General features: G+C 27.0%; 1 protein-coding gene and 1 long non-coding RNA gene across 19 annotated transcripts in view; one reads left to right on the top strand and one right to left on the bottom strand.

The window, feature by feature from the left end:
• The window catches only part of LOC107999649 (uncharacterized), a 70,731-nt gene that overhangs the window by 22,483 nt on the left and 30,071 nt on the right, over positions 1-18,177 (bottom strand). The window contains exons 1-3 of one of the 9 annotated variants that reach the window (XM_028667570.2): positions 14,042-14,271; positions 13,246-13,316; positions 12,656-13,143 (exon numbers count right to left, since the gene is read on the bottom strand). The exons of 7 other annotated variants lie outside the window; for them this stretch is intronic. The gene's annotated coding sequence lies outside the window, so the exon portion shown is untranslated. Of the gene's footprint in view, positions 1-8,756; positions 8,977-12,655; positions 13,144-13,245; positions 13,317-14,041; positions 14,272-18,177 lie in introns of those variants that run through there. One more of the 9 variants, XM_017059632.3, reaches the window with a different exon arrangement.
• LOC107999655 (uncharacterized) overlaps positions 1-18,177 on the top strand; it is a 46,286-nt gene that overhangs the window by 1,748 nt on the left and 26,361 nt on the right. For 4 of the 10 annotated variants that reach the window (XR_009830343.1, XR_009830346.1, XR_009830344.1 and 1 more), the window contains exons 2-4: positions 4-1,053; positions 1,120-1,219; positions 1,314-3,394. This is a non-coding gene — a long non-coding RNA (uncharacterized LOC107999655). Of the gene's footprint in view, positions 1-3; positions 1,220-1,313; positions 5,943-6,472; positions 7,374-14,624; positions 14,669-14,775; positions 14,961-15,050; positions 15,441-18,177 lie in introns of those variants that run through there. The other 6 variants (XR_009830340.1, XR_009830339.1, XR_003698078.2 and 3 more) reach the window with 6 other exon arrangements.

Raw genomic sequence — 18,177 nt, 5'->3', positions numbered from 1 at the left:
CAGGAACAGTGTAAAAATTCTTGGGAAGAACGGAAAATTCCAGACCGATCAATATCTCGAATTTCACGAGCAGGAATAATAAACATATGTACGATCTTAACCGTAAAGATTCTTCTACCAATTTCTCCTTCTCCCTCTTGTCACGAGACGAGAAAGAAAAAAATCCAGCAATGAGTTCCACTAAATTACACAGAGATGCGATAATGGTAACGGAGGTAACGAGAGAAACAACGAGAGATGGCGGTAGAGAAGTAAAAACTGAAACGATTTTATCGAAACGTATCCTGCGCGCGCAGGTTTCTTCCGCTTTCGCGACAAAGCGCAAGTGCGCGCGCCGCGGAAACCGGCGTAATAATTGGAGAACGAGAAGATGTACGGCCGACCGAGTACCGCTATTCCGGCTGACCGGAATCACTGCTCTGGAACACCACGGTCTTCTCTCCCTCTCTTCTTTCTCCTCTTCAATCTCGAAAACCTGCGCGTCAACGTGCTCGCAGGAGAACACGTGCTACTGACTAACACCTGTTCCATGGCTCGAGCGCTTTTTCTTCCAGTGGATTATCAATCCTTGATCCTGACTCGAGAATTAAGTAATTAATTTATTGTTTTCTAATGTTTTTTCGCGATTTCCTTTCTTTCTCTCTCTTATGCAAGGTAAGAAAAATTTAACAAACTAACGTGCGTTTAATAACCTTTGAGTAGTTGCCGAATATAATCCTGATATTCTTGGAATATGATTAAATGTTAAAAATAACAACATTTTTGGATTGTGATGCCTATAAACTGAGAACCATTAAATTAATCTAATCGTACACTTGAAATATTGAAAATGTGTTTTATGAGGTCGGTGATAGAGAGCGGAAATTCCGGAATGGAAATAATTTCAAAGATAAAACTTCCGTTTTATAGCCGGTACGAAGGTTGACAGAAATAGAATGGTTCATGCTTCGATACTTTATGACTCCTTTGTAATTTGTATAAATTTGCAATGTCATGTAATGACACAAGGGATAACTTAATTTTACACTCGAGTTTGAAAGCCTTTATGTTAAGGTATGTACTTATGAATCATGTAAACTTACACAAAATATAATCTAATGTATCACAATAACATTTTAGGTTTTTCCATTATTTTAACAATTTAAATATTTAATGAAACAATGAAACACGTATATTTACTATTTCTATTATAACAATACAATTTGGACAACTACTTACAGTAAGTATCCAATCCAAAAAGCTAAATTTTCACTGAAATCACCCACAATCTATTTATATTTATTCGTTATGACGCTATTTACATTTTGATTCAGCATTTAAGAAATACACAATAACCGAGCATCAAACAAATGAACGTTTTGCCATTCCTTGCGCATACTTTTCCTTATCTGCATGATTTATCGACAAATTTAATTTACCACCGGCACGTGACCATTATTCACCTCGTAACAAGCGGTACTCCACGACATAAGGTATACTGAAACGCAAAATGGTCAGTTACGAAGAGGACAATGGAAGCCTTACGAGGAACACCATGAAGAAAGGAAGGGACATCGTGAAGATATTTTGGCTGTAGTTTATGTACATTTCTCTCGATTCCTTAAGGCAACATGAGGTCAATAATTCCTCTGTTATGATACATATATATCTGATGAACTCACCCTCTATACACTAAGGTACTCATCCAATGGCATGGAAATGCTAATTCAATTGGAGAAACATATTTATGAGAAATTCATTATGCTGGCTTATATTTAAATTTCCTATTATATTAGTAGATATAAAGAGTATTTGTATATAACTTTATTTTTTAATTAAACGTTTGAATTGAAGTATTACTAAATGATAATTAATTAGTATACAAATATTACAAAAGATTGATTCTAGAGGTCAAAATAAGCACAAATATTGAAATTTATTTATTAAATTATAAGCAAAGATAAAATGAGATAACTCTTCATCACTGTCTTCATTCTTGTCTCTAATGCAAATTTCTATTGTTTAATAAATTTTAACTTACATTTTTGTTTTGATGTTCTAAGAATATTTTCTAAACAGTGATGTATAATACTTCTTCAGATTAAATAGCTTTCTTGATGTATGATCAATAATTATCTTTGCTAAAAGAATTTTTTAACAAACTGAAAAAAAGTAGAAGCATTTTAATTTGCAATTTTGCATAAATAATACGCGAGATATTTGATACATTTTATTTACAACTGAATATGATAACAATTAAAGACTTCAAAATCTATTCATAAATGGTAAATGAATTTACATTTATTAAAATCCATTGTTCAGGTTTATCATAGGCAGACGATAAATATGTAACAAGCGTGACACAAATAACCTATAACCCAATATGAATAAACATAAATACAATCAATGTCTAGAATGCCGGTGTAACCAGTCTTAAGGGACAATACGAACGGCGAATGAGTCAATCAACGAATAAAATTTCGATGGAAACGAAGGCCTGGAAGAAGGAAAACTTATCTAAATGAGGTCCGGCTCAGCTTCAACAAGGAACTGCGACAAGTTTCGCTGGGCCCATAAGAAAAAAGCAGAGAATGTCGAAGGCCTTGTTAACAGGATCTACGCGTATTCATTTCTGCCATATCATTTTCAACCTTCGATTACGTCTCGACATAGTTACTATTCCAATCGTCTTCTCATCCTATCTTTTGACACAGATTAATATACACCAATTCAATCAAAGTGATTACCATTTGGGTGACGATTTTAAAAAATACATATAACTTATTGCTCCTTTTTAACTAAAAAGCTTTCCTTTAAATACATTGAAATATCTTATTTGTTCTTTGTAATATTATCTTCTCTTTCTTTTCTAGATTAATAGTGAAAATTAATCAATTTGTATTAATAGTTTTTGATTTTAAAAAATAAAATTTGAAATATATCAATTTAAAATATATTTTTTATTAAAATTCTAATTTTCCCAAAAATTGGCTTAACAAAAAATAATAAAAATTTATTTAAACCTGGCAAAAAGAATAATAAAAGAATAATAAAAATTTCACTTTCACAAATCTAGAATCTAGAATTCTTTTTAAAATTCAAAGATAATATTAGAAACTTCAATTATCACACGTTTCGAAATTGTAACCAGAAACAGCTTTAACCAAAGAGAGCACACAGAGATAAAGAGTGTAGTATGATTGGCCGAGGTTAATGAAGTAACCCACGAGAGAGATAACGTCGCATATATTCCAAGGATGTCGCAATTAAGCGAAGAGCGTACAAGTGTTTCGAACAACTGGAACGAATGTCAGCTGCACACCAACCGGACATGGAAGCGCCTTCTTCAGAGAGATTTGCATATTGAGCATTGTACGAGACCATTCGCTGCTGGGAAAGAGACATCTCGAACATGGTGAGCGAATATTCCATGACCAGCGCAATAACACATTGGATCGATAGTATGACGTGACATTTGCCAATTTAAAATGGGTCGAATGTTGCATGCACACTGAATTTCATAGCGTATTGTATTTTTCAAGCTGGGATACTACTGTTCATATTAAATAGAAAGCAATTGAAATCATTTATTTTACGAGTATCGCAGATTGAAGTGGATTGAATTTGTCTGAATGAGTTTATATTATATATTATTACACATATTGGAAGGAATCAAATTTTGGATTGTTTGGATTTTTGGTTTCTAAAATTATCAAGATTACAACATGTTTTTACCTGAATAGAAATATATAATATTTTTGTTAGTTTGACTTTAACCATTTATGTAATATATTTAGATATACACATATTAAATAATATTGTTAAAAATTCTAATGTTGGAAATCGATTATAATTGTAATAAAATTTTTAGTATAAATTATAAAATGTATAATGAATGTGTATAATGAATTATATATAAAGGTATTTATAAGCTAGTATATTTATTATAATTAGACTATGGAATTTTTTTTGATTATTTTAATATAAAAAATACACGATATAAAAAAAACAAAATATCCAAAATATAGTTGTAATATTTGAAGAATAAAGCAAATCTATTTAACTTCTTTAATCATATTTATAAAAATTTAATCACAACATGTAATTAACTAAAAACAAATAAGGTATATTTAATAATGAAATGTAATAAAAAAAAGTATTTGATAATTAAAATAAGAATTATTAGCAGAAATTTTTTAAATTAAAAAATATCTTTCAAACAAAAACAAAACATTGTCATTTAAAGATAAAGACAAATTTCCATTCAATCATTTTAATTCCAAATACGTCGGAGAAACGATTTAGATAAAGAATTAACACATTCAATGAATACAACAAGTTTAAACAAGACTTGTCCATTGTTCCATGCTCATTGACACGAGAAATCGCGTGATTAGACTAGTGGAATGGAAACAGCTGAGGGTTGATAACGCGACTATTGCATAACTTGGTTTGGAGACTATCTTCCACCGTTCAAGGTCGAGAGCGCTAGTTGTACTAGACGGTGTGAATGTCGCTCATTGCTATTCGGGACACAAGCGAGAACGCACGATACCGTTTTACCGTTTTCTTATAAGGATTTGTCCGTTTTCGTGCAAAAAAATTTGAAAACGATGGAATTTGGTGCTTTATCGACGAAACTGGATCGATTAGTGAAATTACGACGACGTATTGCGTGAAACAGTGTGAAAAATGGAAAATGTAAAATAATTTAACAAAATTAAGATATTTAATTGTCGAATATGTTGTAGGTGCTTTAACAATCTTTGGAAAATGGAAAGAATCTTTTGAAAAGGATTTTGAATAATGTTAATTTGTTATGTAATTTTGTTTTTTTTTTACTTGATGTGATAGTTGGATAAATTAATTTTTGGAACATTAATAATGTATTTTTAGAATTTATGTGCATCTTTCGATATAATATATCTATTCTAGGCAATTTCAAAAATTTTTAACCTCAAATTTTTTCAAATATTTTATTTTTTTTTTTTTTAAATTTACAAGCGAAATTCCAAATTCTAAGCATTAATGTATTTAATGTATGAGAAATATGTTTCATGATTTTAGAAATTTCTCTCTATAAGAGGTTACAAAGTTACCATCTGTTCGATATCCGTTTTATTAACATTTCTATTTAACCACTTGATTATATCTTTGAAAAAAAATTGGAAGAAATATTAGTTCCTCTTGGAAATATAGGCCATGACCTAGCAGTAATGGACGTTTTAAATTATATTCCATGGCATCATTTTCCTATTTCTTTATATCTGGCGGTCATAAATAAATGTTATACAGCCTCATATAAGAAACTATTATAAAAATTATTACGCGTAAATAAATTTCCAATATCTTACCTGTCTAAAAACTATGTAATAAAAATTATCCGAGGAATATCGATACATTCAAAAAAAAAAAATTACCAATACAATTTAAAATTTTTAAATTTAATCTATTTCAAACATATAAAATAAATAAAATAAAAAATTTATTAACGTATTAAATTTTAAATTAAATTAAAAATCTGTTTCTCGATACACTTATTATGAAACATAAAATATTAAATGATGAAGATGAATTACATTCGATAAAATTGAATTGAGTTCAATTATTTCTCATAATCACGAAATTGAACTCGCACGAATCGCCATTAAGATCACCAACTCAACTTCCGGTGTTCGAATTGTTACGTGCATTCTGCAATTCGATCTACGAGGTCGTAGCTAATGGAATATCATTGATGACAGATGAGGAAAAATAAAATAAGAAGATCGGAGAGATATCCGAAGAATATTGCAAATAACAAATGTACTTACGTAACTAATCGTTACGTTACGTTACTTCGAATCGTAATCAAGCCGACATAAATTAGGAAGAAGATTGATTTACCACATGAGAAGAAATCATAGAAGAAATCTGATCAATCGAAGCGCGTGAAATTTTTTTTCCTTATGTAAAAAATATTGGTAATTTAATATTATAAATTAATTGTGATGTTAATATTTTTATATGATTACTCTATGAAATATGGACAAAGAAAGAATCTTTAATTTAAAATTTTTTTGACAGTAGATTATATGTATTAAAATAAAAATCGTATTAATTTCCCAGCTAATTAAAAAAAAAAAGCTTAGCTTTTTTTCCTCATTTATATTCACAAAATTTAATTCTATTACTTCTATTTATTACAAAAATTATTCATGAAAAATCTTGAAAAATACAACATTAGATATTCAATAATTATTATTTCTTCAGTCACAAAAATAAATTCCATTAAGCTAATATCTTACCCTTGGAATACACTTGTATTATGTACACATTACATAACCTCAATTGAATGACATTTATTCTATGTATCCTATTTATGTATACCGCAAAGAAGTTTTGTAACCGCGAAAATTTCGCCTCTAATAGAGACAAAATACCGTAAATTGTCACATTCACACCAAATTTCTTTAATGTCACCATTTATACGATTCTTTTTTATTTTTCGAAGGTTTCTAGTTTCGTCCGTAAGAATGGCACGTTCTAAGCGACCTCGAAACCTCCTCTTTCCTCAACTCTTCATTGAAATTTCTCTTTTATTCGCGAACTATCGTGCAAATGGGTTACTGACGCAACCAGGAACGCGACTTAATGACTGATAATTAGTCAGTTGGTTACATAACCCGCTATTGTCAGATAATATACCAAGTTAGAAGAAGATTACGTTCCGGAAGACAATCCCGGATATTTTGGCGTGTTGTCGCCACCGTCGAACTAATCAGCGTTTCTCAACTTACGATAGAATTTTGTTTCTGTAAATTTTATTTTATATATAATAGAAATTTTTTTGTAACTGAATTTTGATTAACTGAATTTTATTCGAACTCTTATTATGTGTATAAATACCGTGGAGGATCTTATATAAATCTTATATAAAATATATGTAAATACATACATATATACATATAAAAAATATAGTTTGAAATCTTTTAAGTAAATATGAGCTTCTATGTCAGCGTACAATTATAAGCCATAAAAAAAAGATGGATTTCTATTGTATGACTTAATTTCTTAATCGACAAGAGAATAATGCCGAATAGGAAGAGATCATATAAATGAAGTTGTATCATATATTGAATTATTTAATTCAAGTACATTATTTAATTATTTTATTATATATTATTTAATTCTTTGGATGATCTATTTCGAATAAGATATAAGATATTTAATCTTTTAAATGGAAGAATTTATGATAATCTATGATAATCATAGATTATATAAAATCACATAAAATTGTAATTCCGATTGCTAATGTATCATTAAAGAAAGAAAGAAATTTATAATTTTTCGTGCAACTTAAAACTTTGAGTTTATATCTGGAATAAAACTTGATTTTTGTATCTTTTTGAAAATATTTTTATTTTATTTTAGATTTTTGCAAGCATATAACAGTGAAAAGAAATAATTAAGAAGTACCAAAAATTTGTTTGCCTATGAAAGATTAAGTGCCTATCAATTCAATTTAAATGTTTTTATAATTAAATAGTTACAATTTCAATTTTTGGAAAATTCAAATATTGAAAATTGTAAAAAAATCAGATGAAACATAAAAATTGTATATATGAAAATATTCATATTATGATTTTTAATTAAAAAAATTATAAATATTTATTATCTGAAACGTGAATTTATATTTACTACAAAAATTAGTTATACAAATATATAAAAAGTTAATTACATACTTTCTGAAATTTAACGAAGTAAAAATAAATTATGTTTTTATTAAGTTTTCTTTTATTTTTTAAAGCGATTATAGTCTTTTCAATTAATATTGGATATGCTATATGCATTAATTTCTCTCAAGCATTAAATCATAATTGTAATTAACAAACAGTATTTACAAAATCCAGTTAGTAAATTACTTTTACTAATTATTTTACATTACAACTACATTAAAAAGTATAATAAAAGAATAATTTCTTATTTTTCTCTCTTTTTTTAAATTTCATTTCCTATCAGATATCAAGGAAAAACCCCATTAGCATTTATATATATTAAAATTATTTGAGTCAAGGTGATCGACTTCGAGCCAATATTTCTATCATATTAGAACGTATAATATTTCTTAGAACATTGTTCTGTAATGTCAACTGCGAATCATTTCTAGGTTATACGTAATGGCTATCTATCCATTTCTTATTAATACGTAAATAACTTACGCAAATTTATTATGCAAATTTTTTTAAAAATTATTTACGATTATTCATCGAATTTTATATTCTCTGTTGTGAAAAACGAAAATTAATTATTTGATTTAAGACAAAGAGATTAATTGTTCTCGAAACAAAATCGTAAGTAGAGATATTAAATTATTAAATTATTCCTAAAATATAATATCTAAAATAAAATAAAATATTATAATTATCTTTAGATTTATGTTTAAAATTAAAAGAAATTTTGAATGAATGATTACAAAACTTGAAAAAGAATAAATTATTACAAATCTAAAATTAGAAAAAGAAAATTAAAAATTCTATAAATCAAAGAAAAAGAAAAGAAGATTTCAATATTTCAATATTTTCATTTTCACTATTTTTTGTTATATAAAATACAAAATATAAAATATAAATCGAATTATAATATTAAAATCGCTACATTTTAGAACAATAATTTAGGAAGTTCCACAATTAATTTTAACACAAAGAAAGCGATAAAAACTCTTTCCATATTATAAAATACATAATATAAAATACAAAATAAAAATATTAATAACCATTTAAAAAAAATTTACGTACTTTGATTAGAAAAGTCCATTCATATTTTCTTCAAAATGATAATCAAGTCAATGGAAATTCAGTCACCTCACTGTATCGACTGATAAGATTAGAGTTAGAAACATAAATTTCAACAGGCAATAATCACACACGATTGACGAACAAACTTTTTTCCTCCAAGAAATTCCTATGTTTATTCAGAGGTTAGAAAAACGATCGAACTTGTACGGCTTTGCTTGGTTGCGTGCGAACGACACAAAGTATCGTGGCCTTGTGCACGTAATAACAAAATTGGAAAATAAATATACATGCTCGATCGATAATACCGAATTTCGTGTATACATGCTTGCTTTTATCACCTGGATAATATTTGCAAAAGATAAAAAACGATGAATCAAATAACGAAGTATTAGCTTCTTATCTTCTTTGAATCCAATATTGCGTGTATGGTTTTGATAGATATGATTCTACGAAATTTTAAAACTTTTACATTATAATAATGATAAGAGTTAAAAATTATTTATTCTGAAAAGAATTTTTTTTCTTTTTTTTCGCTAGGAAAAATTGTATATATAATAAAGTAACTATATTATTTCGAATATTATAATTTGGATATTGATATTAATATTAATATTAATATTTTAATAATTTGAAATTCTTATTAATGAGATTATTAATTATCGCTGATACGGATTATTTTTGAGTTATATATGATGTAGATCCTACATATCATTTGTACAAACATTAGAAACATTAAAAGTGATCCAGCTTGGCTGAAGAATAACATTTAATTAATTTTAAGTATTGTAACAATAGATATACTTAAAAATAAAAATTCTCGCAATTCCAAATATTTTTCAAGATATTGTTGTTAATATTAAAAAAATTTCTGATTTCCCCTAATAATTTAATTAATATTTATCTATTTTTAAATATTCCATTCTGCAAAATCCTATCATTTTATTCCACTTACAATATTTCAATATTAATATTCTAGAAGAAAAAAATTTGCAATTCTTCCTTAAATATTTAATCAATATCCAAACAAATTTTAAATATTCTAAAGATACAGACACGTTTGAAAATAAAACTGTATATAAAATTGTAACTCTCTCTCGATATTTTATTCTGAAACCCGTATCCACACCCTAAGGTAGAAAGTAGCGAATATTTCATCTCGTTAGCCTGGTTTTTCGTCGAGATATGGGAATTCCTACTGTTTGTCCGGGTCAAAAATGCGCCACCAACTATTCAACTGTTTCACTTGACCCAAAAACGCTATCTTCAAAGCGTTAAAATACGTCACGCGTTTCTGCCTTCCCGTGGCACAACACGCGATATATTCCGCTTTGAAAGCTACGTCATACCTCGATATCAGCTTATTATGTAAACAATTGGCAGTATGATGGCCGTGCTATCCGCATGTTCCACTAATTTATGAGTTTTTGAACGTCTAACTTCAGCTTTCACCTTTCGGTTTCCTTTATTTATATTTCACTTTTATTAATTAATAATATAATAAATTTTCTTTACGTATATTTTAATATTCAGGGGAAACAATTTTATATTTGATTTTTTCGTTAGATTTGTGTATGAATTTTTATGCATGTAAATTCGATTTAGTTTCAAGAAACACGATTTGAGAATTTTTCTTAATTTGTGAAGGATATTGAAAGAATTTTCAGGAAAAATATTGTATTGTATTAAATTTTTTTTGGTTAGATTTGTGTATCAATATTATATATATTATATAAATTATATTAGGTTAAGTTAGGTTAAATTAATTTGAAGAAAAAATAATTTTTCTTAATTTTGACTGTGAAAATAATTTTGCTAGTTTTATATTTTAATTTGTACGTAGAATATTCTGAAATTGAAATTGTTGAGACATTCACTTAATTATTAAGAAAAGTTAAGATTAAAGTATTAATGAATGTATCATTTAGATAGATTTGCAAGTTCTGTATTAACTTCTGTATTTAACTTTTTTATTTCATTATTGGATAATTAGTATCAGATTCAATATTCACTTGCAAGAAGTACTTTCAAATATAATCACATTCTCCATTAAACGAACCTAAACTTTCATTTCCTCAAATTTTGAATTGATAAAGACGAATAAATTAAAATGAAACACGTTGCACAAGTATCATGATCCTTCACAACTTCCCTAACAGTTCTAAAGCAAATTAGAATCAGCATGATAATGAACATTTGTTCTATCGATAATTAACCTTGTTCAAGACTTCCATTATATTTGCGCAATGAATAAAATTAAAAGTTTCTGAACAAACAGATTTTCAATTCGATCAACGATTTATAATCGATTTTATGTGAAACGTGCTCTTAATTATCGCGAAATAACATTAATTTTTTAACGTCAATTAAAATTCAAATTGATTCGTTATGATTATTGTGTTATAATATAAATGTGAATGGTATAAATTTGTTATACTCGATTGAAAAAAAAATCCGTTTTATACAATATTAGAGAGAAGAATTTTTTTACAAAATTTTGCAAAAAATGTTTTACCATTCGTGTTCAACATTACCGATACAGCATACAATACGATTACAAGAATACGTAATATTTATATTTTTATTTTATATATATATATAGTATTAATATACTTGAAGCATCAATTCTAGAGACAAAAATGAAAAAAAATAAAATTTGGTGTACAAAAATATCGATTGAGACTTATTTTATTTTATTAACTTATAAGCGATTGGAAACAGAGTGATAACTTTATCTCCATCATTGCTCTACGTTTCGCTTTATGTTCGTCCGCTTCATCGCCTAACGCAAATTTAAATTCCTTATTAACTTAATAAATAAGCCTTATAGCAGAAACGTCAACAAAATATATACTAATTTGCAAAATAAATGTTATATATATAAATATAAATATACTATATAACCAAACAAATATAAATTTATACAAATATAAATTTATACTAATAAATGAGTATATTTTCATATGTAATTTAATTGAAATTATACATAAAAAATAAAATATTTTGTCAAACGAAATGTAAACAAAAAAATTTTCTTCCTCGTTCAATGATGTAGCTTCAATTGTAAAGATTTTTAAATAATCTAATTAATTCTATATCGACTGAATTGGATACAATTAACATTGTATCGTGAAATGTATTAATAGAATTTATTATATCGTTGATACGATAATATTTTTTTAATTGGCGAGCAAGACAATTATATTTATGTAAGATCAAATTAGCTTATTTCCTCATAAATAAATTCAGATTTATCGAAAAATATAGGATTAAAAATTCTGAATTGCGTTATTTTCTCGTTATATAAATATAGAATTACGTGTAGATACTGCGCATTTCATAACAAATTTTGAATAGATTGTGCAGTTATTCTGAAATGGAAATAAATGTAAATCATAATAATTAACAAGAATATATTTATATATTTTGTATTTCATTAAATTGCAAGTTTTAAATATATGAAAAAATAAATGATACGCTATATAGACTTGCAACGATTAATTAGAAATAATTTACAAAAAAAGATCTCATAGATTTATAAATTTTTTTTTTTAAATTTTCCAATTCCATTTTCTTGTTATTCTCGTTATTATATATGTTTCAATTATAATTTAATTTTCTTTTCTTCTATAATTTGATTCTTTTTATAAATCATTTGTATTTTTAAATCATAAAATTGTACTTTTCTCTTAAATGGAAACACTATCTTTTTCTTCTACTTTGATTTTTTTAATAAATTATTTATCCATTCAAATCTTTACAAAATATTCTAAAATTTTCCAATCTCAAAATAAATCTAATATTTTAAAAAAACAATTTTTTACCGCATTTCCAAAAAATTTTCATATATTATACACTTTTTCTGCTTTAAATTGAAATATTTAATAATACAAATTACATACATTTTTCCTAATTCGCAAAAGGCTGGTTTTGGCTCCAAACTCTTTTGGCATATAAACTTCACAATCGATCGATAGACGAACTTCTCACAATTATTGGAATCCGACAACAAATGGATTGGCAACGTTCTTGACGTGTTATTAACCCGGATACTCTATTTCTCCATATTATGTTCTATCCTCCACGAAAAATAGATTCGATCGATTTAGTAATATACTTTTATATAATCTTGCTTCCTTCTTGGTGGAGAATTGATACTATCGTTAACAACGCCTCTGCAGTTGAATTTATCGAAAAAGTTTCCATACATGTGTACCTCGACCCAGTCGTGATAAGGTTCGAATATAAAGGGTGTGGTCTTTATGTATAACCATTTAGTTATTAATAATAGTTATTGGCATTTATCAGTCTTATCTAGGATCCCTCATAAATGATTCTAAGAAAATAATTGCGATCTTTTGTTAACGAATTAGGAAAGTCGAGATAACTGCTGATAAAGAAAAAATAAATTTTAGATTAGATTTGTCATCGAATATTTCTTATATGTATGTACATTTTTAAATAAAATATAATAATAATAATAGAAACATACCTTATTTAATAAAGAATAATGATGATAATACTGATCAGAAAATATTATACACTTTTTCTTCTAAACTTAAGCTACAAAACATTACATTATATTTATATTATAGAATAACAAATATGCAACAAGAAGTAAAAATATTAATTGTATATAATTAATAATATTGCCAATATTATGAATAAATTGAATATAATGAATATATTGCGGATTTTTTATACAAAATTTTTATGAATACGATTTAAAAAAATAGAATTTAAATAAGGATTTCATACTTTAATTATCATAAATAACATATTATTTTGTATCTTTCTGCACATCATGCACATTCTATAAATAGATGAATAAATATCTGCAATTTAATATTGAAATAATACAAAGAATCATAAATCATAAACATAACAAAGAAAAATAAGCTACAATAAAACCATAAAGAATCATAAATAATAATATCGATATTATGCAGTCCTTTCAATAAAACGAATTCCAAGATCCATAAATTTTTGATTTGTTAAGAAGTAATACAAACAATCGTGATAGTCATAAGAACGTGCCTTGAAAATCGTGAAATACTAACTTCAATAAAATTCAATATCGTTCACTCTTCATGAAATACCATCAGTTAATTAGAATAAACGATCGATAACCACAATGAATAAGTAATAGAAAGGGAATCATGAAATGCAACCTGCCATTCCCATTGCCGCACCTTTCTCTTCTAGAAATTGCTTTTAAATATGAGATGGGGCGAACCTAATAAACGTATTCCATCAATATATTCATTGTTTGCGCGTTAAATACTTACAAGCAATATCTTCGTAAGGATATGTATTACGTAAATGATCGAAGATTTTGTTTACATTGAAACGTGGGAAAATATTAATATTTGCATATTTTGTAAGTGGAAATTCACAATGACATTGCTGTTTAGGTAATCTTGTTGAGAATTTGAAACTCTATGTAAATTTTGTGATTTTTCTCTCATTATTTGATTATAATTTGAGGTTATGATTTGTTTTGACATATTTGAACCAGACGCACTAAAAAGATTTCCAAGAGTTGATTATTGATTTTTGTACAAAAAGTTTGCAAAATTATAAATAATAGCGATAATCATGCAACCAGAAAAATTAAGAAACTTGGAAGACAGACAAAACGTAGTGAGAGAAAAGAAAGTCGATTAATAACTCAGTGGTGGCGTTACTGTTTAGCAACTGTATATATTGTTAGACGCACGCAGATAAATTTAATAATATAGCATCGAGTTTTTTTTACAAATAATTGAAACTAAAGTTAATATCTGATTATATATGATTATATATAAAGGAAAAAATTGTTCGAATAATAAAAATTTTTACAATATATTTCAAGATCATTAATTTTTTCAGATACATACATAACAACACTGTATAGAAGAGGTTAAAATCAATAAGTAAGTAAATAATTAAATAAAAAAAGAAAAAATATTCTATTATCAATTAATCAAATAAATTAATGTATCAAAAATTTATAAAATTTTTCATTTTTCCAAAATCAAAGGGTTAGTGTACAAAAAATGCTGATTCTGTGAAAATTCATCGAAAACATCGTTCAAAAAAGATAAAATAAAGAACAAGAAGAACAAGTTGTTTACACTGTGCAATAACATAAGCTTAAAAGCTTAGAAACCCTCGGAAAATAAGTGATTCGAACTCATACTCGAACTCACTACAAAAGAATACCCGGTCAGTAAATCGAAGATACATGTATTATATTATATTTATTTAATAGATTAAAATTTGAACTATGTGCTAAGTTTCTGTTTGATGTTATAGATTTTTCAATTTCGCATAACGCTCTACTAACGAGATCTTTTTTTCGTTGCTTCCTTCTTCCTATCTTCTTTATATTGTGTATAGTGTGGCAATATCCAGAGCCGGAAATACATCGAGAAATTAAACAGGAATTCAAAAAAGAAGGAAGAAAGCTTCTGCGACTATAACTATTCTTCAAAACGTGATGACGGTGGTGAAAGTGCCGGATACAATAAAAAGGAATAAAAATTGTGAAATAAGTTAAACGCTTTGTATGAGACTTGTAAGAAGTTTTTCTTAAAAGTTTATTTGTTGCATTTAAATTATTGATTTTTAATTTAAATTTGAATATTTTGCAATTAAATGTATTAAATAATGTATTATATAAAAATATAATTGCCATATTATAAATCCAAACTTTTAATTTGAATATGACATACTTTGAAAGTGGATTAAATGAAATTTGCATTATAAAATTATTGCTCTACTAAAAACTTTCAGTTTGAATAGAATAAAATAGAAATAGATCAAATTAGACAAAATATATATATTATAATAATAATAATTAGTTGTACTAATTATATTTTAGCTCGAAAATAATCATTGCAATCTTGATTATATTCAAAGCCATAAAAATATCTTCTAATGATATTCAATTTATTTCTCATAGAATAAAAATCATCACTTTCCATCAGAATCATCATATTAAATTCTACATGAAACGAATGGTGGAAAGGCAAGGGAATTTTTACACGCGGATATCCCGACACAAAAGAGTTATTGTTCCGCTCGATATGTTTCTTCGAATAACATCTCTCCCTGCGCAGAAATGACTTGTCGAGCATAGTTTTGCACATTCTCGGTCAGAAATATCCTTTAGTCGCGGAATAATCTTGCCGCGGCGAACATCCCGCCACGTATCTCCATGAAAAGGCCCTTTCACAGTGAAGTAATAATCGCCCACCAATCAAAGCTCCCTCTTGCGACGATTTTTTGACAAATTGAAAAGTTTCACGCAGCGTCATAGCGCGTGATGGACAATTCACTTTCGCAATGCATAATTAATTTCTGCGAAGGATACCAGAAACTTAATTTCAATTAAGGAAATTAGAATTTTTCAAATTGATGTTGAAATGAATGCTGTGACGTAATACATTTTACTTTAATCCTTGTAAATAATAGTAACTATATTTGTATTTTTTTTAATAATTTCCTTCTTAAATTTTCTTTCATTACGTAAAAAATAAACAAACAATAGAAATGAAGAACGATCTTACGATATTTTCTCGAGAATATAAAAAATAATAAATATGAAATAGAAATGGATATTTGAATGTACTTATAAAAGAGTTAAAAAAATAAGAATTTTTCAAGTGTAATGTAATATATTTTCTTTAACTATTGTGTAGAAAAATGGATATTCGAATGATCATTTTTAATTCTTATAATTTTTTTTAATAACTTTTTATTTTAATTTTTTCTTTCACCAAATATTGATTTTTTGATATTTTTATTATTGAAAATTAGAAGTTGGAATTAAAACAAACAACTGGGATATATATATATATCTCTTTAATAAAGACGTAGTGAAATTTGTTATGATTTCACGAGTTGATTAGATTGGAAAGGATACGAAAGTAATGATCGATCAATTATTTTTAACATCTCTCTCTTACCTACAGTTTTGCAATGTGAAATTATGATTATTAGATACGTGTCTCGATGGTATGTCATTAAAATTAATCGATCTTCAATTACTTGTCGAAAAATTAATTCGAAGAAACGGGGAAAATTGTTTCGACCGTGATAAAATATTACAACGTTGTTAAATTTTTTTCTCTGTAATTTTTATTCCTCACGATTTGAATAGCGCTTTTTATTTTGAAGAAGAATCAGACAATGGACGTCGAGAGGAGAATAGAAGGCATTCGTACTTAAAGAACACGGGGCACAATGAGCTCAAGAGTACTTTGGTTTCTTCAAAAGGAGAAAAAAATAAATATACAATCAACATGTTTCATGCATGCTCTTTAAAAACGTTTGAAAAAAGTCTTCGAAGTCTTATTCACCAAAACAAGTTTTGAAAAATAGGTGACACTTCTCGAATTGTGTGTTTATCCGAATATCTAACATTTCTTATATTCCATTTTTATTTTATTTTCTGCGAAATAATAAATGTATAATATATCATATGTGAAAATAAGAAAAAAAATGTTATATTCAATTTTTAAACAATTTAATATAAAAAAATACAAAATTATATACAAAATATTAAGAATTATATATAAAAATCCTATATAATCCTTATAATAATAAAACTTTTGCTCTTCCCTATTGTACTATTGAAAATCATCTTATTTAATTATTTTATACAATTATTATTTAATAATAATAATTTTTGTTAATACTAACAAAAAATATATGTATTTTAATATTAAAAATAAAATATAATAATAAATTGATAGTAATTAATTAAATAATAAATAATGTATTGATATTAACAGAAAAAGAAAAAAATTATATTATTTCAACAGTAAAAATAAAAAACATTTGATAAATTCAACGTATATGTACATACATAATCTCATACATACATAGCCCCTAACATCATTAGAAAATCCTAACCTCACTCTTAATTTAACATCCACTCCACCATTTCATTTCGCACGGAAGCATAGTCCGTTTCAAGATCATGTGTCACGGCTGTGAATTTACCAACTAACTATTCCTCATCCCTTACGAGCCTGGACGATCAGTAAACAAGAACGACGGAGAAGAAAGGCAAAACGAGAAAAGATAACGTGTGTAACGTAAACGGACGTTCGAAAAAGGAACGAAGAAAACGAAACGTCAGAACGATAGGAACGTGGAAAATGGAACGATAGTTTCTCTACAAACGCGATCGTAAAATTCCAAGCTTGGTATTCGTGCGCCAGACCGATCGAGTGTATACACGAGGCCCTTAAAGCCGCGTTCAACTTTAGAATCAGCTTTAAAATCCGGCGACCGGAAGTGAAATAGAGAAAAACGTCGAGACGAAAGTCGTAGACGTCGAGACATACGAAAGGGAGTCACACGGCTATTTTCTCCGCCTCTGTCTTCCTTGCTTCCTTCTTTTAGGGCGCGGATAGTCTCGAGAGAATATTTT

Source organism: Apis cerana, linkage group LG6, assembly GCF_029169275.1.
Source record: "Apis cerana isolate GH-2021 linkage group LG6, AcerK_1.0, whole genome shotgun sequence".
NCBI classification, from domain to species: Eukaryota; Metazoa; Arthropoda; class Insecta; order Hymenoptera; family Apidae; genus Apis; species Apis cerana.
The sequence above is the reverse complement of the archived record's forward strand: the minus strand, read 5'-3'. Positions and strand labels throughout refer to the sequence as shown.